The 17,271-nt window shown below is 35.6% G+C and overlaps 1 non-coding gene across 1 annotated transcript; it reads left to right on the forward strand.

Annotated features, from left to right (window-relative positions):
- The first annotated feature begins 2,967 nt into the window (after nt 1-2,967).
- Nucleotides 2,968-3,074, forward strand: LOC126010673 (U6 spliceosomal RNA). The gene has a single exon (XR_007496689.1). It is a non-coding gene; the product is annotated as a U6 spliceosomal RNA (small nuclear RNA).
- Nucleotides 3,075-17,271: the final 14,197 nt, after the last annotated feature.

Raw genomic sequence — 17,271 nt, forward strand, 5'->3', positions numbered from 1 at the left:
TCAGAAAATCCAAATACAGGTTTAATAAATGTACAGGAATATATGCTGGCTAATGGGAATAGGGAAAAGCAGACATGACAGTCAGTGGAAGGTGTTGAGGAACATGGAAGTCTGGCCATGTTTATGGAGAGGGCTTTGGGGAATGCAGGTGCTCTGAATAGCTGCAGTTGTCAGTTGCACCCAGCTCATTCAACTTCTGGAGCACATAAATTACTCATTTGCTCATAGTGCTCACAGGCAATGCTAATTTCATCATTTTTCCTGTCTTTCCACCTTTTGCCTTTTAATTGATAGAGCAGATGGAAATCTTACTTCTCAATTACTCAGTGTCCCTATATGATTTGAGTACATCTGGAAGGAGATTATTTGGATACATTTACTTTTAAAAAATGAGAGTGAAAACAGGCCTAGGATGGGGGAAGTTTTTTATCTTTTTCTTTTCCTTCTCTTGCCTGCCTCATCAATATAGTTTCTCAAGATAAACAAAGAAATAAACTCTTACAACATTAAGTCACAGCAGGGACTACTTCTGTTCCATTCCTCTTGTCTCAAAATAAACTTAATTTATAAGGACTGGGAGGGCCACAGTGATATTCTGCAATGCAAATAAAACGCAGCATGAACACATCTACAGAAGGAAAGTTTTGCGCTGTAAATATACCCAGGAAGTTTAGAGAGGCATAAAAAGTTGGGACAGACACTAGAAATGATTACTTTGAAAATGAATTACAATTTTCCATTTTTAAGGGAACATATGTCCCCATAGTTTTCTCTTCCAGGATTGACTAGAGCGTGGCTTTTAGCCAGTTTTTTATCCTGATTGATTTGGCTGACTGTGTTGTATTTGAAATAACTGTGACAGTGCTGGTTTTGGGGGTACTTTCATTCTCAAACATTTTCTTGAAGTTTGAGCAGCTCAAAACAATCTAACTAACAACCATAAGTCACTTTCCATTTATTTCACGTTGCAATTAGAAAGTTTACTGGCCAAACCTTAACAGTCTTATTTGAAGCACATCTACCGACATCACACTTCTCTGTAATTTCACTTAAAACGATGGAAGCAAGGAGTGATTGGTAAATCTTTTCCTGACCTTACCATTAAGTTAGAGGACTACTCTTTGGACAAGGCAGAAATCTAGGATCAACTTTCAGAAAAATTTCGAGGATAGAAAATTTGGCTTAATTATGATGCTTAAATATATTAATTAAAAATTGAAGATTTGGCTTCAATATCTTGACCCCTTTCTCTGCTGGTTGACATTTTGAGAATGCTTTGCAGGCCCCATGGCATATCGTCCTTGTTCCATTAAGCAGAAAGCAACTTGATTTTCTGTTCTTCTGAGGTTTTAGATACCCACTGAACTACCACTCTTAAAAGTATTTGATTTTTTAATTAATTAATGTTTTATTCAAGCATTTAACATATAGAAAAATTGAATATAACTCCCCATGAGCCTTTTTTCTGTCTTTTCACTCTGAGATGCCTATTTGCTCTTGAGCACATCTCTCTATCTCTTTCTCTTTCTCTCCCCTCACATTTATTTTCAGTTCTTAAAAATGCTATTTTGCTTCACTAAAACCAAACCATAAAACTAAATAGGATATGACATAAGTGAAAGGCTATCAATGTAAAATGTCAGGCAGTAAATTTTGGATTATGAAACATATGTAGGGGCATACAAGTTTCTTCACACTTAAAGGTTTATATTACTTCTTTATGTAATTTCCTACCATCTATTTATATATAGATGTATACATCTATTTCTATGTACATATATATATTTATGTATCTATCAATCTACTTTAACTCTGAGAATTTATTATTTCTAGTAATGAAATGGCTATGCTTAGACATTATGATTTTGGGGTCTCTTTTCAAGATATGTCAAGGTATTCCATAAATACTCTCCATCAAGATTTCCAGAAAATGCTTTGCTTGTGAAGTTTTTTTGAACTTTTTAAAATATTTTTTAATATCTTTATTTAAACATCTTGATTACAAATATGATTGTAGTTGGGTTTCAGTCATGTAAAGAATATTCCCTTCACCAGTGCAACAATCTCATCATCAATGTCCCAAATCTCCCTCCTCCCCACCCCACACCATCCTGTACTCTATACAGGCTTTCTGCTTCCCTCATTCTTGTGAAGTTTTGACCTATGGAAAAATGGGTCTAGCCATGGAAAAATTTAGAAAGTAGAAACATTTTTATTTTGTGTTCATTTTCTCTATCCAATTGTTATTGCTGTAAGAGATGCCTGAGGGTGCTAGGATACCCTTATAATATTTGAGGCAGGCTATGTTCACACCAGACCAACTACATAGATTGGCTCTTTTCTCAAAAAAGAGGTGAATAAAGCCATGAAAAATCATGGATACACCAGCCATGCAGCTAATAGCAAGAAATCTCAAGAGAAGAGGGCAGGCCAAGTTCCTGTCCTGCCAAAGCTATGCCTGCTGCATCCACCATCCATAATAGTCACTTTGCCTATGGCTCTTCTTCACCACTCTTCTATGATTCTCTGAAGAGACATATATCTGACCAAACTCTAGACATGCCACTATGCTGATATTACTAGGGCTTTTTTGGAGTGGGTATGAGCACCCTCCCTATTCTCATCCCTGCATCTACCTACTTCTGGGTGGCCTGACAGTTGAGAACACACCCCACAAAGCTACACTATCAGTATTAATGCTCTCAATTCCTGGACAACTTAATTTATTTAATGCTGTCATCCCCATAGGAACACACAAACTTAGATGCTGATGTGTAACTAAGGTCATTTAATATTCAGAAACAAATGAAATAAATAATGGTCAGCAATAAGAGCTTACTGCCAATGTCTTCTGCCAAAAATCTGCCAATGTCTTAATGACCTTATCAGAGGTACAGTAATTTTCACAAATTTCTTGTCACTGTACTTTTTTTCTTATCTTCCTTTTATTAAAAAAAATAACTGCTTGTGCTTGTTTTGGCAGCACATATACTAAAATTGGAATGATACAGAGAAGATTAGCATGGCCCCTGCGCAAGGATGACACACAAAATTAACTGGTCTCACTTATCTGGAAACAATTGTGTTGTGATCAATTATGTCAACTCTGTGATGCATTTTCTTAAGTAAGTTAAATAAAATAAATAAATATTTGAGGCAAAATTAAGGCTGAAAGACCTAAAGCTGAATTCACAGAGAAAAAGGTGAAAATCTTCACTATCAGGGATAAAAAAATCAATTATGTGGGTTAATTTTTAAAAAATCTTTGAATTAATTCTAATGGCATAAAACACTTTAATGAAGCTGAGTATTGAATATAGGGTTGATTCCTCGAAACTCTTAGACATATGTTCAAAGGAGTTGGTAGAGAAAGAATCATTTCAGAGGTCTTCGTCTAAGCACATCATTGGGTAATTTACTAGAGTGTTTGGCTGTCAACTAATTGGACTCCTCACCATTTTTTTTCTTTCAAAGGGATTTCTGTAAAAGAGAATGAAAGGGTCACTCCATCTAGCATACCACATTCTATTTTCTAGGAACGATTTCAAGTGCTTCCCCTGTGTTAGTTCACTTGAATTCTCTCAAAAATTTAGTGATAAAAGTTCTATAAATATTTTGATGCTAGGAGGGAATTAGACATAGTTAGATTAAATAACATGTCCTGGATCACATGTTTTGTAAACATCAGAAGAGACATTTAATCTGAATAGTGGTCTGATTTCTGATCGTTGGCTTCTAGCAAATCTACCACGGCCTCTTTTCTCATTTTCTCTGCCAAATTTTATGCTTCTTACTCAGTTCTCATCCCAGAAAGCACTCTAAACTACAAATATCAACACTTGCTTTTTCCCTTATTTCTTCTTAGAGGGATTGTGTCTTTATTTGTATTTGCGTTCCTGATTTGTATAGCTGACACATAGTAGTTGAACAAAAAAAAATTAACTTTATTGCAAAACAACTTTGGAGTAGTTTCCTTTTAAAAGAACATGCTCCAAGGGCAGAATTTAGAATCTCCTGCTCCAATTATCTTCTGCAAGTGGGTCTTCCACACTCATTGCCAATGGGAAATCTCCCGGAACCTGGAAAGGGCTTCCTGGTAAAGCTATATACCAAGAACTGCTTGAGTCTGTAATCTTGACCTGAGTAGTCAGTCTTCAAGTTGCCCAAATATCTCATTACAGAGGAAATCAGAACATGTCTGGGAGTTGAATGAGATCCTGGAAAGTATCTCCAGTCTGACCTGCAGGGCAGAAGTTTATTTTCTTTTGGAGACTCTTCAGGGTAGATCATAGGTCAGTACTTCTCAGTTACACATGTCTGATACCTTCTCAATTTTTATTCTTCTTGTGAAAGAATGTGAGTGCTCATAGAAAATACCATATAATGTGGGAGAACCAAGTTTAAAATAACAGTAGAGCTCACACTTTAAAAGAAATAAGAATAGATATTCTCAAGCACCTAGGATGTACTAATTTATCAGTTTTGCCATTGAATTTGGCTCTAAGATTTTTTAATATAATTTTCATTTTAATCATAGTGGCTTACATATCATTGACAATATTATTTTAAGTACATATTAACATAAAATCAGGGGAATTCCCATCATCGAATGGTCCTCCCTCCACCTCCGCTCCCGTCCTACCTCCCATATCCTCTTCCCTCACCCTAGGGCTGCTAGAGTAAGTGGTCCCCTCTGTGCCTAGCTTACTACTTAGTGGTCCTACACCTGTTTGATCTTGGTACCTCCCTTTTTTCCCCGCTCTAATTGGGAGGCGGGATTAGATAGTTCAAGTTATGTGGTTTTGTTTTAAGAAGAGAAAGGTAATAAACTGGGGGAAAAAAAATCAAATACGCCAAAAATGGGCAGAGTCCTTCTGGAGGCTCTCATCCTAGGTTTGAGAGATAAAGGGGAAAAAGAAGGTGAAACACCACAACAGTACAAAAAGAAGTGTCAAATAAAATATCCAGTGAGCAATCCAACAATAAAGATAAGCACCACATAAAAGCCATGGTCTTGAGATAAAAAACATGGCAGAGCACATAAAGGAAGAAAAGAAAAGAAAAAAAATTTAAATAGAGACAACAACTTCAATAACCACAACAAAACAAAGAAACCGACAAAAACTAGATAAATAAATAAAAAATTTGTTTTGTGCTTTTTGCCTTTTTTCTTTCTTTTTTCTTCCCTCCTTCACAGGCACAGTAAATATTGGGGTCATTCGAAAAGGAATTCCCTTGGCCTAAGAGATACAGGGTTTCTCCACCCTTGAAGTATATTGTCGTTGGATTAACTATAGACTCCTTTCAGGTTCATTTACTCTCCCCTTGGTGCTTTTGTGGTGTATGAAAGACTTCTGCTCCTTCCTGGGTGATAAAATCAGACCTCTGTTTCTAGAGATCTCGGTATCTGCACAGGTCAGGGAGTGGAACTTATGATGAAGTCTTTCTTTGTAGTTCTAGAAGTTCTGTTCCCTCAGTGTCATTTTAATCCGTCTTCTGTGGTTGGTGGTCTTAGTCTTTGCTTTGATCCTAGGATGGGGCCTGGGATAGCGTCTTTTGTTATGTTTCCAGAAGACCCATTCCATTGCAAATGTCTCAGACAGACCTCTGGAACTAGAAATCATGATTATTGTGCAGGTCGTTGGCTCTAAGATTTCTATATCAAAATTGAAATACAGTTTCTTATATGATGAGAAATAAGTTACAAAATTTTTTTTGTCAGATAAAAAAATAATACAAATTGTGAAAAGTGCTAAGTATTCCTTGGGACTAAACTCAAGGTAGAATTTGTCCGAAAGATCTTTTAAAGGGGGCATTTAGTCATTAAAGCACTACCATTAAATATGAATGACATTACTTTAATGGGCACTTCTATCCCTGAGGCATATCTTGCCAAAAATATCTCTGGGTCTGTTAAGATTTTCATACTATGATTGCAGAGCATTTGAGTTTATTCAAAGCATGCTTACAATCACAATAACCATATATTTGTTATAAAACCCCCATGTAGGTCAATAGTACAACAATTGCTATTTTTATGGCTCAGGGCTAAGAAGTAGAATATCTGCATTTTGAACAAAGCTTTTACCCCAACACTGTGGCTATGAAAGGTCTAAGTCCCTTTACCCCAATACCTTTATAAGGAAAGAACTTAGAAACACAGGAAATCATGTAGTTATCTTGTACATTAGATAACCTCTCTTGGTATCAGCAGGTATTCTGTCCACTGAAAATCAAATTACTGAGCAAAAATGCCTCCAGCATAGATTGTCAGTATTATGGAAATTCTGCACTGTTGATTAAAGTCATTTGGATCACATTGTCATCACTTTCTTGAAAGGGTGACAAGTATTTAGTCTCCACTTTGACAAAGTTAGCTTAAATGACAATAAATCTTGTTTCTTATTGTTTTCAAAAAGGCCCTGTGGAATGTCTTTCTTTAGCTGAGAAAGATCTGATGCTGCATATAAACTTGGCAGATAGAATTGGTGATAGGGGGAAAAGCACTGCCAGAACATGGGCTGTGCAAAATAAAAAAATGAGTTGATTTTAATTAAAAAAAAGCTGATCTTAAAAATTTTTTTTTTACTTTTAGGTAAAAAAGAAAGACATAATTGTCATCAAACTTACGTGGTTTAGACTCTCTAAACTTTGTCTCATTCATTATTAAAAATAATTAGGGTGAGTTCATGCATCAAAGAATCCTTGTATAATCCCAGTGATATTTCTGAGTTTATATTTAGCTGTGTCATGGAAATAGAACTACCACAAATAGGGTAAGTATACTTTGAAGTGGGCATGTGAAATGACTTTTTAATCAGACTTGTTTATGAAAAATATGGAGTAAATGTAAGAAGCATTACAAAAGTATCTCAGTTCTTGTGCAATAAAAAGCTAAGCTACTCTTTGGACTACAAATAGTGAATATCATTAATGCTTCTGATATTACCAGCTAAAAGTTGGTAGACACCAATATTGTCCTAAGGACTTTTCTGTTTTTGTTTTTTGGTTTTGTTTTTGTTTCTTTGGGCCACACCCGGCGGTGTTCAGGGGTCACTCCTGGCTATCTGCTCAGAAATAGCTCCTGGCAGGCACGGGGGACCATATGGGACGCCGGTATTCAAACCAACCACCTTAGGTCCTGGATCAGCTAGCTGCTTGCAAGGCAAACACCACTATACTATCTCTCTGGCCCCGTCCTAAGGACTTTGTAAGGCTTACATTATTTAATCTTTACAGCATCTCTATCAAGTAGGCACTATTATTATTAGTATTTTGAAGTCATGGAAGATATAATTCCCTTGTCCAAATTTGCATAGTTGGTAAATGGAAGAGCCAAACTTCAGTTCCAGTTATCTAGCACCATGAATTCCATCATGGAATCATGGAAAAGAGAGATTTTCAAGGACAAACCTTTGTAGCTTTCTTGATATAACACACATTATGTTTTAGGTGTACAACTTGATTTTTATACAAAAATGCATAGCAAAATGATTATAATGTATTTTATAATATGGCATAGTTGACACTTCAATCCCCTCACATAGGGCTTTTTTTTCCTATATGGGAGTTTTATAAGTCTGGGTCCCTGCTTGTAGAATCAGAATTATAGACTCTACTGTTTTTCTGTCTTTTTGTGACAGAAACATTGCAGAAACATAGATATTTGTAACACAATTGGAGGTTTCCTGTGAGATGGAGTCAGCCAACAATGCAGGAGAGCTCCTTGGCCTAATTTTTTGAAAGAAGCTTTCCTTTTCCAAAAGAAAGACAGAGATGCTGCTGGTTAGAAAACAGCACATGTCTGTTATTACTCACATCCAGCTTCTTCAATAACACAGGGAAATAGGGCAGCAATGTTTACTCAATGGATAAAAGCATATTAGATCTGGAACTGCTTTTATCATGGAACCACCAAGTAATGGTCTGATTTTATTTCCTACTGATTTCAGAACCAAAATGTGAAACCAGGATTTCCTCTTTTTATATTAATGTTTACAGTCTTAGAATAATTCCTTATTTATTTATTTATTTATTTATATACAACAAGTTCTCTTGACATATTAGGAACTTTGGCTAAATATTATAAGTTTTTCACATTTTGCTCTTACTTCAATCCTTTGCAGACATAATCTTATGTCTGAGATTACCCCAAATTCTTAGCCTCTGTGAATCTTCACTGATCAACTACCTTTACTTACATACTCTTGCCTTGTTCTAACATGTGCCATTTTCTGTATTATTTAGGATATTTCAAGCTACACCAACAAAAACTAGTTTAAATTAACATAAGTAACTTATTTGTAGATACAAGCATTATCAGAGGTCATAAGACAGGGGATTACAGTCGCAAGGAAGGTAACTGAGAATTAGTTGATTTACAAAATTCACAGACTCTTTCATTCTGATTCTAATTTCTGTATATCTTAAGTATATCTCTTTATTTTTTTGGAGACTATCCTTTAATGATACTCTGTTCCACAAGGTTTTAGTCAATACAATTAAAAATTTTTTTTTTGGTTCACACCAGAGACTCTCAGGGGTTACTCCTTTCTCTGCACTCAGAAGTTGCTCCTGGCAGGCGTGGGGGCCATATAGGATGCCAGGGTGGGGGGTATTAAACTTGGGTGTGTCCTGGGTTGGCAGCATGCAAAGCAAATGCCCTACAGCTGTGCTATTAGTCTGGCCCCAGTATAATTTAATTTTTAAGAGAGTAATATTGGTCTATGTATGAGAGTGAGAGGAACAGAAGAGAGAGAATGAAAGAGCACATGTTTATGTGTGTATGTCTATATGTGTGTAAGGGATCAAACCCAGGGCCTTATATATACAAAGTATGTACCATCCATTAAATAACATTCAAAGCCCCATAATTGGTCGTCTTGAGCAAGATTTAAGCCATATAATCTTTGTACAATGGCTAACATATAGCATGACAGCTGTAGAACATTATGGAAAAGAGGAGTGAGATTCCATTGGTAGCTGGGAAAGACAGATAATTCAAAAGTTTCTACTTTGGTGTCCACTAGTATTTGAGCTTCTCAAGAATGCTAATTATATTATCTGTTTAAATTTACTTTATTTTTCTGTAAACACAAACTTTTTAAATCTTATGTATGTTTTATTATAGTTTAGGCTTGTTTTATTATAGTATAGTATTATATTATAATTATAACATATTTTATAATATATTATATATAATATATATAATTTATATTATAGTATATAGGCTTATTTTATTATAGTATTTCATAAAATAAGCAGTCATATATATGAATAAAATATAATATTAGTAGCTTATTAAATAGTACTATTATTTTTGACTCAGACCTTTGGAGATTACATGTAAAGAGATTATATTTGCAGATGCTAAGTATCAGACTCATAGACCAGCTGGTTAGAATATGTAAAGAGACTTTGAAATTGATGTGTCCTCATTGTTCATCACTCCTTTCAGCCTATATAGTAGGGGAGATATATAACAGTTAAAGAAAGGCAAGAGTTTCTGTTGATATCTTCCAATTTTATACATATATTTTATTGAATTAAGGCAATTGGAGGCAATACTAAGAAGACTACACATAGAAATACTGGTTGTATTCTCTGGAATTTAGTAGGTCTGAGAATTACAGTTTATTTTCTCTTAAAGTGAATAAAAGAAGACTAAGACTATACTGGTCAGTACCCCTGGGGCAACAGAACCCAATAAAGAGATGCTTGGATTAAGAGTGACTGATGAGATACCATCTCACACCACAGAGATTGGCATACATCACAAAGAATGAGAACAATCGGTGCTGGCAGGGATGTGGAGAGAAAGGAACTCATCCACTGCTGGTGGGAATGCCATCTAGTCCAACCTCTATGGAAAGCGATATGGAGATTCCTCCAAAATCTGGAAATTGAGCTCCCATTCGACCCAGCTATTCCACTCCTAGGGATATACCCTAAGAACACAAGAATACAACACAAAAACCCCTTCCTTACACCTATATTTATTGCAGCACTATTCACAATAGCCAGGCTCTGGAAACAACCAAGATGCCCTTCAACAGACAAATGGCTAAAGAAACTGTGGTACATATACACAATGGAATATTACGCAGCCGTCAGGAGAGATGAAGTCATAAAATTTTCCTATACATGGATATATATGGAATATATCATGCTGAGTGAAATAAGTCAGAGGGAGAGAGAGATGCAGAATAGTCTCACTCATCTATGGGTTTTAAGAAAAATAAAAGTCATTTTTGCAACAATCCTCAGAGACACTTCATGAAGCTCACTTCATGAAGCTCACCACAAAGAGTGGTGAGTTCAGTTATAGAAATAACTACACAAAAAACTACCATAATCATGTGAATTAATGAAGGAACTGGAAAGCCTGTCTGGAGTACAGGTGGGGGTGGGGTGGTATGAAGGGAGATTTGGGACATTGGTGGTGGGAATGTTGCACTGGTGAAGGGGGGTGTTCTTTACCTAACTGAAACCTAATCACAATCATATTTGTAATCTAGATGTTTTAATAAAGAAAAATAACATTCAAAAGAAAAGTGAGCTTCTGATAATGGTGGGAGAAAAGAACGTACTTTTGATCTGATATGGGTCTTAGAAAAAAGAGATGTCTAGGGTAGATATTTTTTTTTACTTCTTTTCAGGAAGATTGTCTGGATAGTTGATAGTCTTGATATATAAATCTTTGGCAACAGAAGTATTCAGGATTTATTAACCAGAATAAAATCATTATACAAGGCCCTAGAACCAGAGTTAAAAATTAAAGAATTTTCAGTAACAGCAAAAGCTCAGTTTTAAATCTAAAAGAAACCAACACAATGGGAATATTCTTTATATTGTTCATGAATGGGTGGTAAAGAATGACAGCTGGAAGAATTTAAAGCTTTTAGGATCATTTGTCTGCTTTGGGTTGGACCCTCCAATAGCACATTGTCTGATTAACATCATTGAGGGTAGCCTTAGACCCTCTTATGCATTTCTTCACAGTATGGCTTTAGAGGCCACCAAGCACCATCACAGAGGCCCTGATGGCCCCTATCACAAAGGAGACCAAGCAGCGTTCATTTTCAGTCACTTGAACTGAAACGGGACACAGTTGGCTGAGTATCACGTGACCCTGGGTCCCCTGAGCACCCATTACTAGAGTCTCCTACACTCTTCAACAACAAAATTTTTAATTCTAATGATGCTTATGGGGAAAAATAAAATCAGTTTTTGCTTGTTTTATATTAAGTCTATACAATTCACCAAAGCATTATTGAAGTTCTAAAAAGAAGAAATTTGTGGGCAAAGATGAGCAGAGAAAGTATCAAGGAATTGAGAGAATTGAGGTTATATCTTAGAAGGATGTGTTGGATGTATGTGGCTATCTGACCTTGCCCTTTCCTCTGAAGCATTTATTTCAAAAACTCATTTTCTGTGCTCATTGGCTCTTGGGAACACTGAAGTTTCTGACACCACTCAAATTGAATTGGAGCAAATGGAGTGTGCAAATCTTCTGCTACTTACTGACCACTGGACAGAGGGCTTCAATGATAGAGGCTTAACAGTGACAGTCAGCAATGTCATTTTAAAGGCTAAACCTGTTTTTGAAGTTTCTTGTTAAAAGAAAATGTTTGTGAAACCTGGGGGACAGACATTCAAGGTGACCTCTCTCAATTAAGTGACTTGGTCTTCAAATATCTACATTATTTGATCTTGTATTTATTCCAGTAAAATATATAAGTCCTGAAGTATTATGGCAGAGTGCTTTTCCCCTAGAGTTCTCCCACATGCCCTCCTAATGTCTCTCTGAGTAAGGGAAGAGTACAGACTAATTTCATCACATTATAAGAAAATTTCATGACTTCCTTTATGAGAATGATTTCTTTATAAGGGAAATTATTTTCCTGAAAGATGCTTTTGAGTGATAGTTTACATCTTCTGGAATGTTCTCAAAGTCAAAGTAAACTAGTTCTTGCCTAGTCCCTTCACATATGAAAGCAGAATGACCACAAATTAATGCCTTTTCTCTTGTGCTTTGTAGTGTCTTCCTGAACTGACTCTGACCTTGAGACTGACTTTTAATGGCATGTAAATAAATTAAACATAAGAGAAAGTTTTAAAAGGTACACAGGATTTGTTTCCTATGATGTTTTGAACCCTGATACCAAAATGAGAATAATCCTATGCAAACTGGGATGGAATGAACTGCTACCTCCTTTACAAATTCATGTTAACATTTCAGATCTCTGGTATCTCTGGTATGGTCAGTAATATGTCTATAATTGGAGGCATATTTGGGTTCTAAAGGAAAAAAATTTAAAATAATATCTTTATTGGGCTATACAGACAATGACCGGGATTGGACAAACTAGTTTGCCCGGAGCCTAGAAATGGTCTTATGTCAGGAAACTTCAGGGGTAGGGTCTCCTTGTACTTAGGCAAGAGTTTTTCCTTTCCATGACCCCCATACTTTGGTGGGCCCATGAAAATGATAACTGCCACTCTAACATTGTTTTAACAGTGCTCCTTTGTCTCTAAACCTTTAAGAAACCACTAGTAAAAATATCTGGAACTGCAAAAAATAAATGGTTTACATTAGTGTTAACATATATGTTTTAGTTACACTAGCATTCTGGGGATAAAGGAGGGAGATAAGGAATATATGATTGGGAACAGGGATAAAGGGAGGACAACACTGGTGGTGAAAAGGCCCTCATTTATTGTCACTGTGTACTTTAAATATTACTGTGTAAGATTTGTAATTCACTTTGGCCACGATAAAAATAAAAAAAAAAGAACAACAAAAAAAAAAAAACAGTGAAACTATCTTGAGTCAGAAATATGCCTTGAATAATTTGCTCCTATGCCTTTTTTTGGGTAAATTAGCCTTATGATCTGTTGAGAAATTGAGTATAAGTATTGCACCTTGTGCTTTGAATAAATGAAACAGCTTAAACTCACCCAATAATAATATCTTTATTTAAGCACTATAATTACAAACATGTTTGTAGTTGGGCTTCAGTTATAAAAAAAGAATACCACCTTCACCAGTGCAACCTTCTCACCACCAATGCCCCCCATTATCCTCCTCCCCCACCCCCTGCCTTATTCGAGACTGGAATTCTACTTCTCTCACTCACTACCATTGTCATGATAGTTGTTAGTGTAGTTATTTCATTAACTGCACTCACTACTCTTTGTGGTAAGCTTCATATTGTGGGCCGGTTCTACCAGCCTTCATCTATATTGTATCTGGGTATTATTACAATACTGTGTTTTATTTTTCTTAAATCCCACAGATGAGTGAGACTATTCTGTATCTATCACTCTCCCTTTGACTTATTTAATTCAGCGTAAAAATTCCATATCTATCCATGTGTAGAAAAATTTCATGATATCATTTATCCTGATAGCTGCATAGTATTCCATTGTGTATATGTACCACACTTTCTTTAGCCACTCATTTGTTATCAAGCATCTGGGTTGTTTCAATATTCTGGCTATAAGTAGTGCTGCAATGAATATAGGCATGCAGAGGGCATTCTTGTATTGTGTTTTTGTGTTCCTAGGGTATAGCCCTTGGAGTGGTATTGCTAGATCATATATATGAGAGTTCAATTTCCATCTTTATGTGAAATCTCCATATTGTTTTCCATGAAGGCTGGACTAGATAGAATTCCCACCAGCAGTGAATGAGAGAGTTCCTTTCTCCCCACATTGCTGTCAGCACTGTTTGTTCTTGTTCTTTGTGATGTGTACCAGTCTCTATGGCATGAGATGTTACCTCATTTTTGTTTAGATTTGCATCTCCCTGATGATTAGTGATGTGGAGCATTTTTTATATGTCTTTGGCTATCTGTATTTCTCTTTTGAGGAAGTGTCTGTTTATTTATCTTCCTATTTTATGATGGGGTTAGATGTTTCTTTCTTGTTTGCTAAGTGTTGTGAGTACCTTTATATCTAAGATATTAACCCCTTATCTGATGGTTATTGAGTGAATAGTTTCTCCCATTCTGTGGGTGGCCTTTGTATCCTAGTCACTATTTCCTTTGAGGTGCAGAAGCTTCTCAGCTTAATATAGTCAATGTTTATCTCTGCTTCCACTTGTTTGGACAGAGATGTTTCCTTCTTGAAGATGCCTGTAGTCTCACTGTCATGGAGAATTTTACCTTTGTGTTGTTCTATATATGGTTCTGGGTCTGATATCAAGGTATTTAATCCTTTGAATTTGACCTTTGTGCATTGTGTTAGATGGAAGTCTGTGGTTTGTTTTTTTTTTTGCCTGTGGCTGATCAGTTGTACCTTGAGGATGCTTTCCTTGCTCCATTTTGCATTTCTTGCCCCTTTAACAAAGATTAATTGATTGCATGTCTGGGGAGCATTCTCTGAATACTCAAGACTATTCCATTGATGTGTCTTTATTCCAATACTGGTCCGATACTATGCTGTTTTAATGACTATTACTTTGTAGTAGAGTTTAGAGTTGGGCAAGGTGATGCCTCCCATCTTCTTTTTCCTAAGAGTTGCTCTGGCTATTCATGGATATTTATTGTTCCAAATTAATTTCAGGAGTGTTTGATTCACTTTAAAAGAATGCCATGGGTATCCTTTATTGCATTAAATCTGTACAATGCTTTGGGAATATTGCCATTTTAATTATGTTAATTTTCCCACTCATGAACAGGGTATGTGTCTCTATTTTCTTATGTCCTCTTTTATTTCTTTGTAGTTTTCTTTGTATAGGTTCTTCACCTCTTTGGTTAAATTGATTTCAAGGTATTTGAGTTTGCGTGGCATTAATGAGAACGGGATTGTTTTTCTTTTAAATATCCTTTTCTTCTCTATCATTTGTGTATAAGAGAGCCATTGTTTTTTTGCATGTCAGTTTTGTAGCCGGCCACTTTACTCTATGAATTATTGTTTCTAGAAGCTTTTTGGTGGTCTTTAGGGTTTTATAATGTCATTTTATCATGTCATCTGGATATAGTGAGAGCTTGACTTTTTCCTTTCCTATCTGGATGCCCTTGATATCTTTTTCTTGCTTAATTGCTGTGGAAGTACTTCCTGTACTATGCTGAATAGAAATGGTGAGAGGGAATAACCTTGTCTTGTACCAGATTTGAGAGGAAAGGCTTTTAGTTTATTTTCATTGAGAATAATATTTTTCATTTTCTTGTTGTAGATGACCTTGACTATACTGAGAAAAGTTCCTTCCATTCACATCTTTTTGAGAGACTTTTGATTATAATTTTAATTTTTTTCATAGTGATGTATCTATTTAGATATGCTAGATCACCCTGTTTCAACTGTGGAACATCGTAAGAGTCCAAGAATTTATCTATTTTTCCCAGGTTCTCATGTTTTGTGATATAGAGTTTCTCAAAGTAGTTTTTAATTATCCTTTGAATTTCTGTATCTGTAATAATCTCCCCATTTTCATTTCTAATCTGGTTTATAAAGTTTCTCTTTCTTCCTTTCTTTGTGAGTTTTGCTAGTGGTTTATCAATCTTGTTTATTTTTCCAAAGAACAAACTTTTGCTTTTGCTGATCATTTGTATTGTTTTTGGATTTCCACTTCATGATCTCTGCTCTAAGCTTTGTTATTTTCTTCTGCCTACCTATTTTTTGTTCATTTTGTTGATCATTTTCTAATTTTAGACGCTGTGTCATTAAGCTATTTATATAGGCCCTTTTTCTTTCCTGATGTGTACTTGCAAAGCTATAAATTTTGCTCTTAGTACTACTTTTGCTGTGTTCCACACATTCTGATAATTTGTGTCTTCATTCCCATTTTCTCATTTATTTCCAGGACTCTTAATTTCCTCTCTGATTTTATCTCTGACCCACTGGTTGTTCAGTAGTGAGCAGTTTGATTTACAGGTGTTAAAGTTTTTTTGTTTATTTTGTCATTTGTAGTTTACTTCTAATTTCAGTGCATTGTGATCTGAGATGGTAGTCCATAAATTTCTATCTTTTTGATTTTATGGAGGTATGTTTTATGGGCCAGCATGTGGTCTATCCTGAAGAATGACTCATGTGCATTGGAGAAGTATGTGTATACAGTTTTCTGGGGATAGAGTGCCCTATTTATATGCATATATGTATACATATATGCATGTGTATATATGTACATACAGATGTATATACATATGTATATATATCTATATGTGTATATATCTCCTAGGTCACTATCTTCCATTTCTCCTTTCAGACCTAGTACATTCTTGTTGAATTTCAGCCTGGTTGACCTATCAAGGGAAGACAGGGCAGTGTTGAGGTCTCCCACTATTTTTGTGTTGCTATTGATGTCTTCTTTCAGATTTGTCAACAATTGTATTAAATATTTTACTGGTTCCTCATTGGGTGTGTATATGTTTAGGAGTGTGGTTTCTTCCTATTGTATATATGTTCATTATTATGTTGATTATTATAAAATGTCAATCTCATTCCTTATCACTTTTCTATGTCTAAAGTTTGTGTCATCTGATATTACTAGGGTCACTCACCATTTTTTAAGGGAGTTATTTGTTTGGCTGATTGTCCTCCAAACTTTGATTTTGAGTTCATGTTTGTTCTGACTATTCAGATGTGTTTCTTGTAGGCAGCAGAATTTTTTATTCAGTTTTTTTTTTTTTATCCATTTTGTCACTCTGTGTCTCTTAAATAGTCCATTGCTATTGACAGTGGTAATTGACAATTGCCATTGTCAGAGGATCAATGTCTTTATCTAGGACTTTGGTGTGTCTCTTTGCCTGTTTTCTTAAATTAGACTTTTTAGTTTATTTTGAGTCTCTAATGTTTCTGAGCTGTTGTTTATTCGTGAAGCTATATATACTCCTTAAGATTTGAATTTGAGTCTGGCTTGGTGCAGTATTTTAGGCAAAGCATTCATTTCATTGAGTTTTTTCACTATATCCCATCACTGACTTCTGGCCTTGAGTGTTTCTTGTGACAGGTCTGCTGTAAATCCTAAGGATGCTTCTTTGAGTGTCCCTTCCCTTTTTGATCTTGCTGCTTTCAGTATTCTATCCCTCTCTGTGGGACTTGTCATTGTGATTAACATGTGTCTTGGGGCACTTTTCTTCAAGTCTCTTATAGCTGTACTCTTTGGGCATGCAGGATCTGATTGCATGCAGTTTTTAGCTCTGGGAGTTTCTCTGCAATAATGTCCTTGACTGTTGATTCTTCCTGGGGATTTTCTTCCTGGGTCTCTGGGACTTCAATGATTCTTATGTTGTTTCTGATGAGCTTATTAAAGATGTCTATTTTTGT

This window comes from Suncus etruscus, chromosome 5 (assembly GCF_024139225.1).
Source record: "Suncus etruscus isolate mSunEtr1 chromosome 5, mSunEtr1.pri.cur, whole genome shotgun sequence".
NCBI classification, from domain to species: domain Eukaryota; kingdom Metazoa; phylum Chordata; class Mammalia; order Eulipotyphla; family Soricidae; genus Suncus; species Suncus etruscus.